Source organism: Anser anser, assembly GCF_964211835.1.
Source record: "Anser anser genome assembly, chromosome: 13".
Lineage (NCBI taxonomy): Eukaryota > Metazoa > Chordata > Aves > Anseriformes > Anatidae > Anser > Anser anser.
This window is the reverse complement of record NC_139734.1, coordinates 10,278,159-10,293,447: the sequence shown is the minus strand read 5'-3', so window position 1 is coordinate 10,293,447 and position 15,289 is coordinate 10,278,159.

Genomic DNA, 15,289 nt, shown 5'->3' with positions numbered 1-15,289 from the left:
GCTGGAGGTGGGGAACAAGTGGGTCACAGCAGCAGGATTAGAAAGCAGAAGGTAAAAGCTTCTTTCTGGAAAATGACAGAAAACACTTTTTACTTCTGTTGAAATATACATGTGGTAGCAGCCAAAGTCTAGCAAGACCTAAATCTGACTGGCTATGCTCTGAACAGCCTTTTACCTTCTGAGTTACCTACAGCTGTGGCTATGCTGACCAAATCAGCTCGCTGACTGCAGCGTGCAACCTTTTACTTAGTGGGTGGAGCTGGCACAGCAGCATTTGTAACCTCAGAAGCTTGAATAACCCAGTTTCTAAAATCATCGTACTCGCCAGGCTATGCAAAGAACATATAATTAGAGCAGCCTCGACTATTTCTATTGAAACAGCTTTTGCAGCTTCTTGTTAGTTCTGATAACAGGAATGTTGCTGCTTCTGCACTAATTGCTCTAACAACCTTCTGAGGGCTCAGCCCTGCCATTTGTACGTAGGGTTCCTGCTGAGCACGCTGCTCCTGCAGCGCAGGGGCTGCTGGCAAGAACAGGGAGCAGTGCTGGCTGCTGCTCTGGAAGCTTTTCCTCCATAAAAACTAGAAGAAGCATTATCGCTTGTTACTGATACACTTTGTCGCTGTGATCTGCTCAGGTAAACGTCTGATTCCATGAGGAGCTCCTCAGCTCTGTCTGCCTCCGTGGGCTCAGCTGTGACTTTCAGGAGCAGTCTTTCTCTACTGGGAGAGGGAGGAGCACCCTTGCGTGAAAAATGATGAGAGCATCTAAGATGTCATCCCTCTGCTAATTAACTCACTATTTTATATGGTGGGAAGATGCTAGAGCTTCCTTTACACTCCCTTACCTTTGACGTATTTAAGATTCTCCAGGATAGGAGAGCTTATGCCCTGGTTTGGCTGTGATTCTCAGCTGACACCTGGCATTTCCACTTGGGGAGCAGCAGGGCACAGCTCACCTCTCTGGGGCATAAACTCCTAGGACTGCTCGGCCTCAGCTGAGGCCGTGCTCGCAAGTGAGCTTCTTTGCCCAGCTGTGTTTTCATGTCCCTGCAATCTCAAACTCCAGCTGTGCCTGCACGGAAGACAAATCAGCCACACATCCCAAAATGCTTGAGAAGACCATCAGAGCTTTCCACACCAAAGCAAAGCTTCCCCTTTAGAGCCCCAGCTGATGGTGGCGGGGTCAGGCTAATGCATTAGCAAGGCAGGATCTTGCCCATGTACCGTAGGTTGGAGTGGTGTATTTGAAATACTTTAACAAAAACTTTATCAGTCGCTCTCTCTGGGGAATTTGCCTGATATGTTGCAATCATCTGGATATTTTAACAGTTTCAATAGACTTGCATCAAAATCACTTTGCCATCATCTTGACATAGTAATGTAGTCTCCAGTGACTGCAGTGACATTATTTTGCCATCATCTTGATATCATCTATTACAGCGTTGTGGTCCCCATGCTCTGGCATTGCTGAGTGCTTTGCCTCATTATATTATTTTCATAAGCTTCCTTGGAAATTAGTGCAAAAGAGCTGTGGTTTTCATAGCCAGTTACATGCATAGGGGGAGTTCCCTGAAATCAGAAAAGATATTTCAAGTACGCTGATCAGCTATTTTAAGAACACTCCAGATTTTTAACATTTTTCCTTTAAATGACCAAAATGTTTAATTCATACAAAACTGCCAGAAAAATGTTCACTTAGGAGGTAAATGATGTTTTACTCAGAATTTGGCAAGAGTACTGAGAACCGGTTCCAAATTATGCTTTTGTTCAATTCTCCATCATTAAAAGCAACATAAACTTGCTTAATCTTTTTGGGATGTGCACTGGAAGAAACATTGTTTATTGCAGCTTGAAATATTCTTACATTTGTGATCCAATGATTCCTGCATTTGTGACCCAACTTACTCTGAATCAGCCCAGTCCTCAGCTATACCACTTTACGTTTTGAACACAAACATTCGCAAACATATCACAAATATCTTCACAGGCACAGATAATTTCAGAGATGAAATTACCTGTGTTGAATTGAATTTGAATCTCTTGTTGAATTGACTTTGATGGGGGAAAAGCTTGAGTTTGGGCTTAGCATGAACAGATTTAGCTAAATCCACGTTGAACTCCGCCATTCTTTGTGGCTAAGACAAACTCAGCTTCTTCAATGGGGTTGCTAATGTCAGAATGAAGTGTGCATATAAGTACTTGGAGGATCCAAGAGTGCAAGAGCCAGATGTAAAGATTCCCACTGACTTTAATGGCTTTAAAATGGCTTCAGCAGATTTAGATCAGGCCCTTAGAGAGCTTCTACTTGTTAATATTTGTAGAAACAGGAGGAAATTTTAAGCTTGGTACATCAGTCAGTGCACAACGGTAAGCCTCTGGCAATCCTGTAAGTGCTGGAGTTTGGAACTTAAATATGGAAAGCGCTGTCTGCTCTGGTTCAGCTCTGCAAAGGCCAGGAACAAGATACACCACTGACATAACTGGAGAGAGCTGACACGGGACCTGATGCTAAACAGCAGTTCATATTTTGTAACCTTTCTGTAAATCGCCGGAGGGTCCCTGCTTCTCAAAACCTTGTTGTTTTCATGTCTCTGCTCCACTGGTCTCTCTTTCACCTTTTTAGTTAATCGCATTTGCTAAAGAAAACAGCAATTAAAAACAGGTATCTAATGAAGGCATTAATCTTCTTTTCATGCCTTCGTAGGAGGCCATCAGATTATAAACATGAAGTTGGGAAATAAAATTAGTTTGATTATTTCTTAATCAGGGGGAAAACAGTTGTTTTATTTTTTTGCCATTGATGTTACCCTTTTCAAAAGCACACACATAGCAGGAGTTTTAAAATTTCGGCTTTTAAAGGATGTTGTCTCACATTCTAGTACTGATCCTTGCACTATTGTCTCTTGGTTGGCTGCCCTTTCATTTCTCTTCAATTACAGCTCTCTCAAAAGCTGTATAGAGAAAGATGCAAAAGAATAACACGGGCCATTATTCTAGGCTTTCAGTGGTGGTAGACTCCACTATAGCAGCCGTTCAAATAATGACTGAGCTATCGCTTCCCTCAGAAGCTGTGCTGACAAAATGCCACCAACAAAATTCACGGACTTAGTTAATGTTTAGTGGTGACAAGTTATAGGATGATATGGAATCTCTTTCCGTTCAAAACCAGAATTATCTCGCAGCTCTGCAAGCTATATTAAATCTCCATTAGCTCAAAAATGAGACTGAAATCAGGCCATTCATACACAGACATCTGCTGAGCTTGCAGATGAATAAAACTTTGTGCTTCTCCCCTATATTCAGGGAGTTGGCAAACAAATAATTATTTTCTGTTTCTATTTTGTTCATACAAAGCCACCAGATCTGGGTGCAAATACATGCAATAGTAAATCTCCCATTGTCTCTACCCGGAGCCGTGTCTGGGTCCATCTATTTGCGAGTTGTTCAGTCTCTTGTGAAAAAAAGCTGCCCAGTAGCCCTACTAGCATGCCAACGATCATAAATGAGGGGTATTTTATGGGGTGTGCTGGAGAACTGCTTGTGTTAGGGAACGGTCCCGAAAAACAGCCACCGTCCCCGGGCCAAGGACCTGGACCCATCCGTTAGCAGCTCCTTGGGCAGAAGAAGGAGCGGGTTATTTCACGGCGTGGACTTACCTTCACTGTGTGCCCCTTGCCAGGGCAAGTCGGAGCTGCTGCCGGGAGGACAGGCGAGCAGCTACTGCTGTGGGACGAGTGGGAGAAGGAGAATGGGGAGCAGGTTGCTGGGGCTTTTCTCTTCTGAAGGGATAAATGAAAAGAGGGTCAGTGGACAAATGCGAGTGTTTAACTAAGAGGCAGTGGAGTGAGCAAGGGTAGGAAAGGGGAGAGATGGAAAATCACAGGACAGGAGAACTGGGGAGAAAGTAACAAAGTTGGAAAGCTCAAGGGTCCTTTTCTAATTCTGTGGCTTTTTGACATTACTTCTGGAGGAGACCCCATACAGCACCGCTGCAGGAGGGAAGTCTCGGGGAGGTTTTTTGGCCCTGGTGGAAGGGATGTGGCTTTGGGAGGGGAGGAGAGGCTCTGCATGAGGAGCACTTCTTACATGTTAGAACAGGTGACTAAAGATTAATTCTCAGCTCAGGTAGAGCCCCTTTTCCCCAGAGGCAGGGAATGGCATTTGGAGCCCATGTGCTGAAGCCGGTGAGATGAGGTGGGTAGGAACAGCTCAGCAAGGAAGGAAAAGGGCTCTTGCTCTGGGGCCTGGGGATGAAGCATGGTGCAGAATGTTTAAAATGCTTCTGCCAGGCTCTGCATGCATCTTTTATTTTAAAACAATGAATATAGTTGCTCTTAATTTATTGTAGGATTCTCAGAGCTGGCAGATCACCAGTGTTGTTTCTTCTCTCCTTGGATTAACCCAGCCAGCGCGCTCTGTATTTCCCTGAGCTGCTTCTGCCAGTGTTGTTGTTTTGAATCCTGCAGCACCAGCTAAGTCAATCAATCACTACAATCAGTGCTGGCATTGAGACACAAAATAACATGGAAGGGGAAAAAAAAAAAAAAAAAAGCCAAACCACCAGGCTGTAACACAGCGGAGGGCTGGGTGGCACTGAAATCAAGAGCAGACACATCCTGCCAGTGGCTACATCAGCTGGCGGCTCCCTGCTGCGGGGCTGTGTGTGCATGCACATGTGTTGTGGCTTTTCTCTTTTCTGCTACAAGTTGGAGAAACTTGGCCTGCTGCACTAGAAAAATAATCGACTGAAACAACAAAATATTTAATGCATCTATTGCTTTGTAACTCCAGTCCAGGCTAAAGCAGAACGGGGAAAGGATTTCTGATTAAGCAGATTAGTTTGATGTACTTGTAATACATGTTTTATTAACGTGTAACTGTTACTGATGAAATACATTGTGCAACAACAACAACAAAGAAACACACACACAACAACCCCACCTCCTTTCTGACAGCCACCCTAAGAACTCTGTATCTGGGCTTATATAGGAGGGGAATGCAAAAAGTCCTTCCAGGCTGAGCGTGCGGCCTTGGGCCCAGCGGTAGGTGCTAAAAGTCCAGACGGTTGTGCTGCAACTTAGCCGCAGTTGGCAGTTGCCAACATAGTCCCCAGTTCACTAAAGTGTTAAAACGTGTGCTCAAGTACGTAAATACACGCAGGGTTGCCTGTAGGCTTGAGGTGAAGCACCTGCTTAAACACACTGCTGAGATTGTGACACGGAGGGCAGGGAGGGCCGGAGTGCTGTGCTGTGTTAGCAGCCAGGCAGGGTCCCACTTCACCACAGTGACTGCTTTCAAATGGGGCAAGGGAGGTTCTAGCAAAGTGAATTGGGTTTTGAAAAGCCATCCAAGTCCACCTGCAACTTTAAAAGCATGCTTTCTGATCGGTGTACCTCTTGAAAACTTCCACGGAGATAGGCTCTGCAACCTCCCCAGGCAATCTATTCCAGTGCTTAACTAGCCATGTTATTACCGAGTGTTTCCTAATGTTTAACCTAAATTTCCTGTGCTGCTGTTTAACCCAATACTACTTATCCTATCCACAGTGAATAAAGAAAACTGTTCCTTTCCTCTTCATGTGTAGGTGTATTACACATGTAGTCGTTCCCAGCCTTTTCGTTTGCAGGCTGGCTGGGAATGTTCTTCCAGGTTCCCCCGCAGCTCACCTTTCCCAGAGCTCTGGCTCTCTGCTAGACCTTTTCTGTTGGATCCACATCTTTTTCTTTTTTTTTTTTCAAAGCTGAAATATTGAAATGTGTTTCCCCCAAACTGCATACATGGCTCCGGATACTAAGGCATTGTATTCTGAGCAAACATCCTCAGAATAGCCTGCAGTCGTCTGCAGCCCTCCTCAGCGTTGCTGTATGCAGAAAGTAAGTCACTCTGTTCTGACAAACAAGACTGCAGTGGAAGTACTTTGACAAAAGCAAATCCAGGGCAGATGCCTGCAGAAATGTACTTTACAACATCCTTCCAGTTTGACTGAGAATTTTGTAGGTTGGAGTAGACTGTATTTTTCCTAGCTTGCTTATGACCATGTTCATGAGAAGGCCAATACTGGAAAGCTTTAATAAAGCTGAGATTTATCTACTGCTTCCCCCCCCTATTCCCACTGAAGGAAATTAAATTGGTTTAACAAATCAGTGTTTTTGACAAAGCCATGCTAGCTGTTACTCATCTCCTTGTTATTTCCTGAGTGGTTACAAATAATTTGATTGTTTCCGTATTTTTCCAAAAACTGACCTTCACTCACTGCACTTTAATTCCCCGTTACAGTTTTTTCCCTCGCTGTGAGGATAGGCACTGTAAGCCAGTTTTCTGTCTTCTGGATATTCACCCATCAAGCTCTCAGAGACAACCACTAATGGCTCTGAGATTGCTTCAAACAGTCCAGTAGGATACCTGTGGATGAATTGTATCTGACCCAGGCAATTTGAAAGATCTAATTTATCTAAGCACTATTTAATCTGTTCTTTCCCTGTTTTCACTTGTGTTTCTACCCCTTTGCAACTTGTGCTGTTTCCTGCCTGATCTCATTTGACCTTTTTAGTAAAGATTGCAGCAAAAAAAAAAACCAAAAACATTAAGCACTCAGCCTTTTCAGCGTCGCCTGTCAATAACTTTCCCTGTCTGTTGAATAGCAGGCTTTTTCCTCATCTTCCTCATATTATGAAGTATGTTTGCAGAAGTTTTCTCATTCTGCTTTCAGCACCTTGCTGGATGTGTTCCCCGTTCTCACTTGACCTCCCTGGTTTGGGCCCTACATCCTCTCTCTGCTTTCATCCTCACCTAAGTTCAACTTTCTACATGCTTTTGGTGCTTGAGGTCAGCAAGGAGCTCATGATTTAGCCAAGGTGGTTTCTTACAACGCTTCTAATGGTTTTGCTGCTTTGGGATAATTTCTGCTTGTGCCCTTAACAGAACTATTTTAAGGAACCGTCAGCCACTCTGAGCTTGGTCCTCATGAGATATTACTTCCCAGTTCTCTGAGTTTATTTAAGCTGGCTTTCTTCAAGTCTCTTCTTTTTCCCTTCCAGGAGCTGTGAGTTTTCTCATTCCATGATAACTATCACCCAAATTACTTTCTACGTTCATATTTCTAAACCTGTTTCTCTTGTCTATTAAAATCGAGAGTAAGGAGCTTTCCCTTCAGTTGCTTCTCCAGCCCGCTTCACTGTCATCAGCACAGAGTTTGCGCCCTGGGATACCCTGTGTGCCTGCAGACAGCTCCAATCCCTCCCAGCCCTGTTCCTCCATCATCTTCAAGACCTTGTGCTGTATGTGTGGTTCATCTTGTTGCCCTCCACAAGAAGTAGCTCTGTCCATCTGTTCTTTGTGGCTTTACCCCAGGCACCCCCCAGCCCCATCATTGTTATTAGTGAGGGGTTTTCAACCAGTTCATTTCTTTCCACGTTTTATGCTGTGGAGTGAATGTGTCTATCGGCAGCATTTTATCCCTTTTCTCCCTGAACAAGCTATGCTATCTATATTAGTATTCTAGTCATGTGAATTATCCCAACAAGTCTCTCATGCCAATTAATTCATAATTTTGATCACGTATTAAAACTTCCAAGTCCTCCTGTTTATTCCCTATATTTCTTGCGTGAGCTCACGTGATTACTTTTTGCGATTGCTCCCAGTGTACATCAGGAGTAACTCTGTGAAGTCGGTGGGTTGTGTTTTGCTGTCGTTTACATGAATGTCAATCCAAAGTGATTCCACTGATTGGCATGAGGTTATTGCAGATTTACTTGCATGAGAGTGAAGGAAGAATTTGGCCCATCGAAATGAATTCTGTGTGAAAGAGGTCTCAGCCAGGAGGATTAAGCATGTTTGTCTAATTGCTAGATGTGTTGTATTGTATGTAATCAGTGTAATGGCAATAAAATGGTTGCCACACCCAGAATATTTCATCACCGAGCTTTTTGGATCCTATAATTGTCCTTCCCTTGTTACTATGCTCACATTAATAAGGTGCAAGGTTTTACATAATTTGAAAATTTAGGGAAAAAAAAAAAAGGGAGGAGAGAAATGTAGCTGAGGTGTGCATGAAAACCAAATGTACCAAGCAGTTTGTGCTACAGCAAAGCAGCAGAATGTGAGGTAGAAAAAGTCGGCTTTTGAGGTTTTATTACTTTTTGCTTTGTGATGACTGGCTTCGAGCCCACACATTTCTTGAATACACAATAGGGAGTTGGGCAAGACTGCAGAAATAAATTTTATTAACACACAATCACTGCAGCACCAGACAGAATAATCTCCTTTAGTCTCCTCTAGCTGGCAGAGTCCTCTTTGTACCAGGTCAAGTCAATTAGCAGTATAATGTATGACAGGTTTTATTTAAAAAGGGTTTAATTAAAGTTTTGTTACAAAGCTCATACAAACTAACAATCTGTCTTTTAGGGATATGTATTATCTAGAAATTGATTTTAACTTAAACACTAATTTATAGACTGTCCCCTTTAATAAGTGTAATTCCTTGGAAGATATTAAGGTCTTCCTGCCCCAAATAAATTCAGGTCCTGATTCAGCAAAACACGTAATTACTAAGGACTTCAATGAGGCCACTCATGCACTAAAAGCTAAAGGTGTGCTTGAGCACTTCGCTGAACTGGGGCCTTGCTGTATAGCGACTGCCGATTACACACATTGTGCAGTTCAGTCATGTCTGTACTCCGAAGGCTGTTTTAAAGACACCACTAATTCTTTTAAACACCTCATACAGGCCGTGAAAATGGGAACATTTCCTTCTGCAAGATACAGGTGGTTTTTCACTAGTTCTGGCACCTTCTTGGTTCCTGCATCTGAATACTATTTGTGTTACCTGTGTATGCATTTCCCCCAAAAAATATTGACACCGCTGATTCTTTTCCTTCACTAGAGAGCAAGGGCTGGCTCCCCAGCAGATTTAGCTGGGCACAGCTGTGTTAACTTAAATGGAGCTATGTCAGTTTATGCCAACTGAGGATTGCATCCCAAAACTTTATTTTCTTAATGAAAACTAGCTTTTATTCTATTGATTGCTAATTATGAACCTTTGTCTTATTCTAATCCCTATAGAATAATAATACCCCCAAAAGCTCAAGAATGTATCCCATTTCAGGATAACTTGTAATTCATCATTATATATGTGTTTTGTTGGCTTTTTGTTTGTTTTTTCTTGTTGTTGTTTTAAATTCCCAAGCTAGAAAGAGAAATGGGTGGATAGGAAGGATTTGTGTGTAGAAAAGATGCTAGGTGTTTCTCTAGCTCTTGGCCGAGCAGTGTGGTTATACTACATCAAAACCTTTGGAAAATTAATTTGCTTGATGGCTGGGAAGGCAGGCAAACTGAGCTCTGTAATCCGCCTGGGAGACACCACAGAGCTTCCTACACGTTTGCAGTCAGTGCAGGAGCCAGGACAGCTGGGCCCTGCCGGGGCAGCCGACGCCATTGGGTGCGATGCCGTCCCCGAGCCCCGCTGCTCCAGGCAGCTCGGGAAGGATCCGACAGCACCCGAGTTCTTAGCTCAGGGCCGCCAGCTCACAGCGATGGCTGGAGACACCAAAAAGCTTCAAAAGGCATCTATCTGTTCACAGCACATTTGGAAAGTTAGGCCTTTCTTGTTGTAATGTTTATTACCAAAATGAAGCCCCCTCATTTTTTATTTTTACTGTTAAGTCTTTGAGGCACATGGAACAGAGGCCAGAATTTGCTTTGATTAATCTTCAGTCTGTTTCTGCTGTGTTCTTCCCCATGGTATAAATCTAGACTGCAGCTGGTAGGGGGTTGTATGCCTAAAAAAAGTCTCAACACCAAAACATTCAAAGTAACAAGTTTGTGTTGCCTACTTCTATGTCTGGATAGTTGAAGAACCAAAATATAATTCAAATATTTATTTTTTTTTTCTGCCTTATGCTGAGAAGAGGCAGAGAAGAAAGGCATGCATTTGAAATATGCATAGTAAAAGAGGGGACAGGCAGAGGGAGGGAGAAACAAGTGAATTCAGAAAACCCGAAGAGAGGAATAGAGAAATTTTTGAATAGAGAAATTCTGTGGGACAAGACCTACACTGTCACAGATTTCAGTGAGCCCTCCGACACTCTAAGCGGCTCAGACTGTTTCATTGAGATGGCCTTACTTGTTTCAGCGTAGCTGTTGGGTGGGGATGCCTGCCCTAAGACACATCATAGGCTGCCTCTTAGCTAGAAGAACAGGCTTGCTCATTTAAAATTGAATCAGGCTTTGAGCTTATGCTTGCTACAGAGAAGCATATCAAATGCAGTAGTTTGCAAGAAGTCTCAAGTAGTCTGATATTCACCAACCGAATTCTTCAAAACTTGTCCAGGACCCATGCCCAGTCATCTTGCAAGTTAAACTCATGCTGGCCATACCATATTTCATGAAAGCTGGAAGCGCTTATGGTTAGTTGTGCAAGCCCTAGCACACGCCAGGGTGTGGGGTTCTGCCAGAATAACCACCTGGCTCCCGAGCGCTGGAGGCACAAGCTCCTGGCTGAGGTTACCGGGCTAAGGGACGGCTGAGCCGTGTGGCTAAACACAGAGATTTTCACTGCCTGGGTTTCTCATTGGGCAGTCAGGAGGCCTGCGGGGTTGGTTGTTGTTTTTGTTTATTTTTTGTCTTTTGACTTTGCCATTTGACAAGTGTGTGTGACCATGTTGTTCGCAGTGTGTGGGATCAGAGAGAGTCAAGTGTTCAAGGACTCGTGTCCCATGTTCCCGACTCCCTGTGCACACGGGTGTGCAGGCCGGGTGTGCAGAGCCACGCGAGCACTGAGGAGCCGCCAAGGCCGAGGCCTAGGCCTCACGGCAGCAGCGCCATGTTGGGGCTCGGCTGCTGCCTCATCTCCTGCTGGCTGCTGTGAGGGGCTGAGCATGCCACATGCGGCTTTCATGTAAGGCCCCATGGTCTTCAGAAAGACAAAGTCTTAAAATTAACTCTGTTTTGAAAAGTGCCATTGGGTTTGGGGACAAATTGATTAGCATTTTAAGAGCTGTAGCCCTGTGAAGCAGGATAAGCCCAGGTCTTCTTGCACAAGAGCCTGATGTGCTAGCCCTCTCTTTCATCCACCCTTTCCTTCCCTCCCCTCCAGAAACGGTCTCACCCAATTTTACTGTACGGTAATGGAAAATAGGAACCAGAGCATGCTTGGGCCTCCTGTAACAGTCCAAACAGGTCCCACAGAGCTTCTCACCAAGCCATTTTCCTTCTCTTGGTCAAGCTACCCATGCAGGATAAAATACAAACAGTATTAATGCTAAAAGAAAAAGTACAGCAGAAGAAATAGCTGCAACAAGAATTAAAATATCTGCAAATCAATTCTGCTAGCATCCACCATCCTTTTAACATTTGGAGTGATCTTCCTCTGGAAAAAATAAATTAAGGTCAACACACAAACTTCCTCTGCTTCCTGGAATTCTTACATATTTTCACTATGATAACATGATCTGTGTGTGTGTAAACGCGAGGGGAGAGGCGGCCGAAAGCTGGCGGAGAGCCCCCTCCCCCTCCGGTCCTGGGAGAATGCCTGAAGCATGAGCTCAGCTGTTCAGGCTCCATGCATGGTGTCATACACTTCCACAAGCAAATTCACAGTGACATTAAGAAAAGAAGATCTGGGGCCCTAGTCTCTGAAGTGTTCAGTGTCCACAAGACAGCTCCTAAATAAAGGGCTGTTTATTTGTTGAATTATCAAATTGTTATCCGTGGAGGGGGTTGAAAACAGCTGAGCAGTCCTGGGGTTTTCTTTGGTACGTGCACAAAAATGTGTTTTCTTCTGTTTGTTTTCTCTGACAGAAACCCAGGTCTCTGTGTTTCTGTTTCTCTCCCCTCCTCCCTCACATATAAATACCCTTGAAAAAAAGGTGGTCAACAATTAGCCAGTAAGTAAGTCCTTTACAGGTTTAAAATATAGAGTTGATGAAAGCATCGGAAGAGGATCTCGGCACAAAGCATGTCTGTATGCCGTGGTGTGCTTCGGAGAAACAGAATTTAAATGATTTGCATATGGCCACCTAAATATTTAATGGTTTTGCAGTTTAGGAAGGCAGGCTGAAAACTATGCAGTGCAGGCAGTCTATGATCTTATCTGGCTCCACTGGCTGTGTTGGGTCAAGCATGTTGTTTCTCAGGCCTGATCCTGGGGTTCCAGAAGCTGTGGGAGCGCTCAGCACCATTTGAAACTAAGGCTCTGCTGTGCTGCGGTAGCTGTGAGCAGCTGAGGCCAGTGCACGTGCACGCCTCTAAAGCTGCCGGAGCGTTCGAGCCTCTCTAAGCCCAAACCTGACAATGTTGTTCCCCTCACAAAGGAGGTTCACACCACGTCGTATCGGCTCTCAGGCTGTCTTACAGCCCCGTCTTTCTTTCCCCTTTCCCCGCCCCCAGCCATGGCCTGCTATGTACATGCTCCCAAACTCGGCTAAGCATTTCGTGAGCGTGCAGGGCTGAATGCACATTCACAGGAAACAAAACCGTGAGATACTTTCAAAAATGCAGACACACAAAACACTTCTCGACAGCTCCAGGCAGGTGCAGGGCTTACACTTCAGATGACTGTCCAGTTTTAAAGCACGGGACGGAGGCATTCTGATGCGGCTGCTCTTGAAGACCACAGTAAAATATTAACCAAACGGAGAAGTTAAATAAAAAGAAGCAGCTCTTCCCAGTGGAATTGTAGCGTTCTCTCCTCTTCACATTCTTTTGAGCTCATTCATTCCTTTGAGCTGCAGTAACAAGTCAGCTATTTGTATATGGTGAGACTGGTAATGGAGAAGAGAAGGAAATTCCCTCAGAAGCAAAGTCCTGTCTTGCTGCACTTTTTGCAGCGATCATTGTGCTCCTTCCCCAGCCACAGACAGCATTCTTCCCAATTCCCTGTCCAGGTGGCCGAGCTCTTTGGCCCAGCCCCCTGGTCCCTGTGGTTTAGAGAGCAAATCTCCCATCGTGAATGTGCATCCAAATAACTAGCATTTGCAGAGTTCCCACTTCAAGTATACTCCATCAGCTTGAAAGCTGCCTCCAAGGCCAGGGCCGAGGAGGCTGATAGCCCTGGGAGCTCTCGGTACCGTGCAGGGTCAGGTTTTACTGGTCTGATGCTGGTTACCCGAAATTCCTGTTGACACCAGCGGGAGTTGCAGGTGCTTGAAAACCTCTCAGATACAGGGATCGCTTCATTCATCATTCAGCTGCAGCCCTGTCTGGACAGGAAGACAGTAACCTTTAAAGAGCAACACTTCACAACCATTAAGCAACTAATATTTCATGCATTTGTATCACAGTTGGCTCCAAAGCCAACCTTGGCAAGTGTCTGCGGGTTTCTCTGGAGAGTCATTTTGTCTGTTTAGACTGCTGTTCTATTTAAGGTGTTTAAGGGCTGTTTCCCTGATCCTTCTTCATTAGAGGTAATTGAATAGTTTAGAAGCCTGATCATTGTTTGGCTGAGTCTTCCCACTAACAGTCCACTGATTGAATAATTGCTCACAGGATATGGAGGCACAGAAAGATAAGTTTATCGTGATTTTTCTAGCACTCGGAACATCTTCAAAATGGCTTGCAGGTTACGACTTATATTTTAATAAAAAGTTGTGGATTCAGATCTTGCCAAAATGCAGAAGGATTCCTGCAGCCCACGACGTCCTTCTTTGCCACAACTTCACAGATGACTTGGGCAACAATGTCCTTCGCACAGGCTCCTCACTTGGGGAAAAAAACTGCCTCCAGTCACTTCTCAAGTTGGTTCTGCATGGCCTTGGGTAACACCCCCTTCCTGCAGGCCTCCCAGGAGCTCCAGTCTTTCTACACTAAGAAATTTCCTTTCACCACCCCCAGCAAGACAGAGCTTACCCTCTGCCTGAGGCAGACCTGCAGCTTAGCCATGCCAATTATAAAAGATGCCTCCCAAACGTGTATTCCTGGTTTCCAGAGTGACTCTGGGGTGCTACCACACCTATCTTTAGACTGGCTAAAAGCTACCAAGAGGCAGTGTGGTCACAGGGTGTCACATACCATCACAATGAGCATAGCGCGAATTGCTAACTAGACGCTCAGGGACGCCTGAATTCTCATCCCAGAATCCCTAACTGAAAAAGGCCAATCTCTCTTTTTTTTTCTTTCTCTATACTAAAAATATAGGGGTGAATTGTCACTTGGCTCTCTTTGCACTGCTGGGACGTAGCACACATCGTATGCATTGTGCCCAAAGTTACACGTACCTGTTTCCCCTCTCCGCAGGCTGCCCGGGCAGGCCCAGGTTGGGGTGGAGGTGGCTGGAGGATCAGCTGGCCGAGCTGTCTGGACAGAATCGAGACAGCTGTCAGCCAGGGATCAATTATTTTAACGCTGAAGATGCACTGAAGATTCTACAGAAAGAAATGTGATAATTGGAAATGGTACCCACCGTGTTTGTATCGCAGCAGAGCTGGCATCATCTCTGTATCACAGATGAGCCCCAACTGAGAAAACCGCTCTTACCTCCATGCTGCTAGGTTTCATCATCATTGATTTCAATTCAGCTGTCTTGAAAATACTTTCCCATAGCCCCTGTAGAAACTGTGATAAATGTTCATACTAGCATCTTACAAAAAGCCTTCAAAATAACGTGAATTCCTGGTGAATTTTGAATGTGTGATTGTTTTCATCCTAGGACTGTCTGTCTCTCCAAAAGCCTCAGACTCATTGCTCCAAAATTGCATTAGGATCTGTGATAAGCACCCAGAGGGTGATGCAGCTATAAGAGCGGCATGACTACCTCACACAGGAAAGGGAGCACCATAATTTGGCCAGCAGCCTAGGGTTAGGGTCACCTGTGCTATAGGTATTTCAAATCCATCCAATTAAACAGTGTTAATTACTGGTGGTTCTTTTTTCTGGAATAGCCATAGCTGTTCTTCCCTCTCTAATAATGGAAGAATGCTGCCAGTTCCAAAAGTGATTTCTAAGGACTGATTAAGGAATATTTTTTCAACTTAGAGAAGAATGAAGTCCTACATATATGTTAATACATCCCCACTAACACAGAATGGCTTTTTGTTGTTCTCCTCTGTCTGGAACGTGAGCAATTTATAGTCTGCTGCTGCATCTAATTAGTGGATCTGATCCTCACATTGGAGCAGTAGAGGCTTGTGATTTAAAGACCAAGATTTCCAGGCTCTATCATTGAAAAAAGGCTTCTCCAAAGATTCAAGATATGGAGAATTACATTTAAATGCCAAAGTTGGATACAGGAAGAAAATAAAGGAGTGATCTTAAGCAGTTGCACGACTGTCTGTTGGTTCAGATTCACAACACGG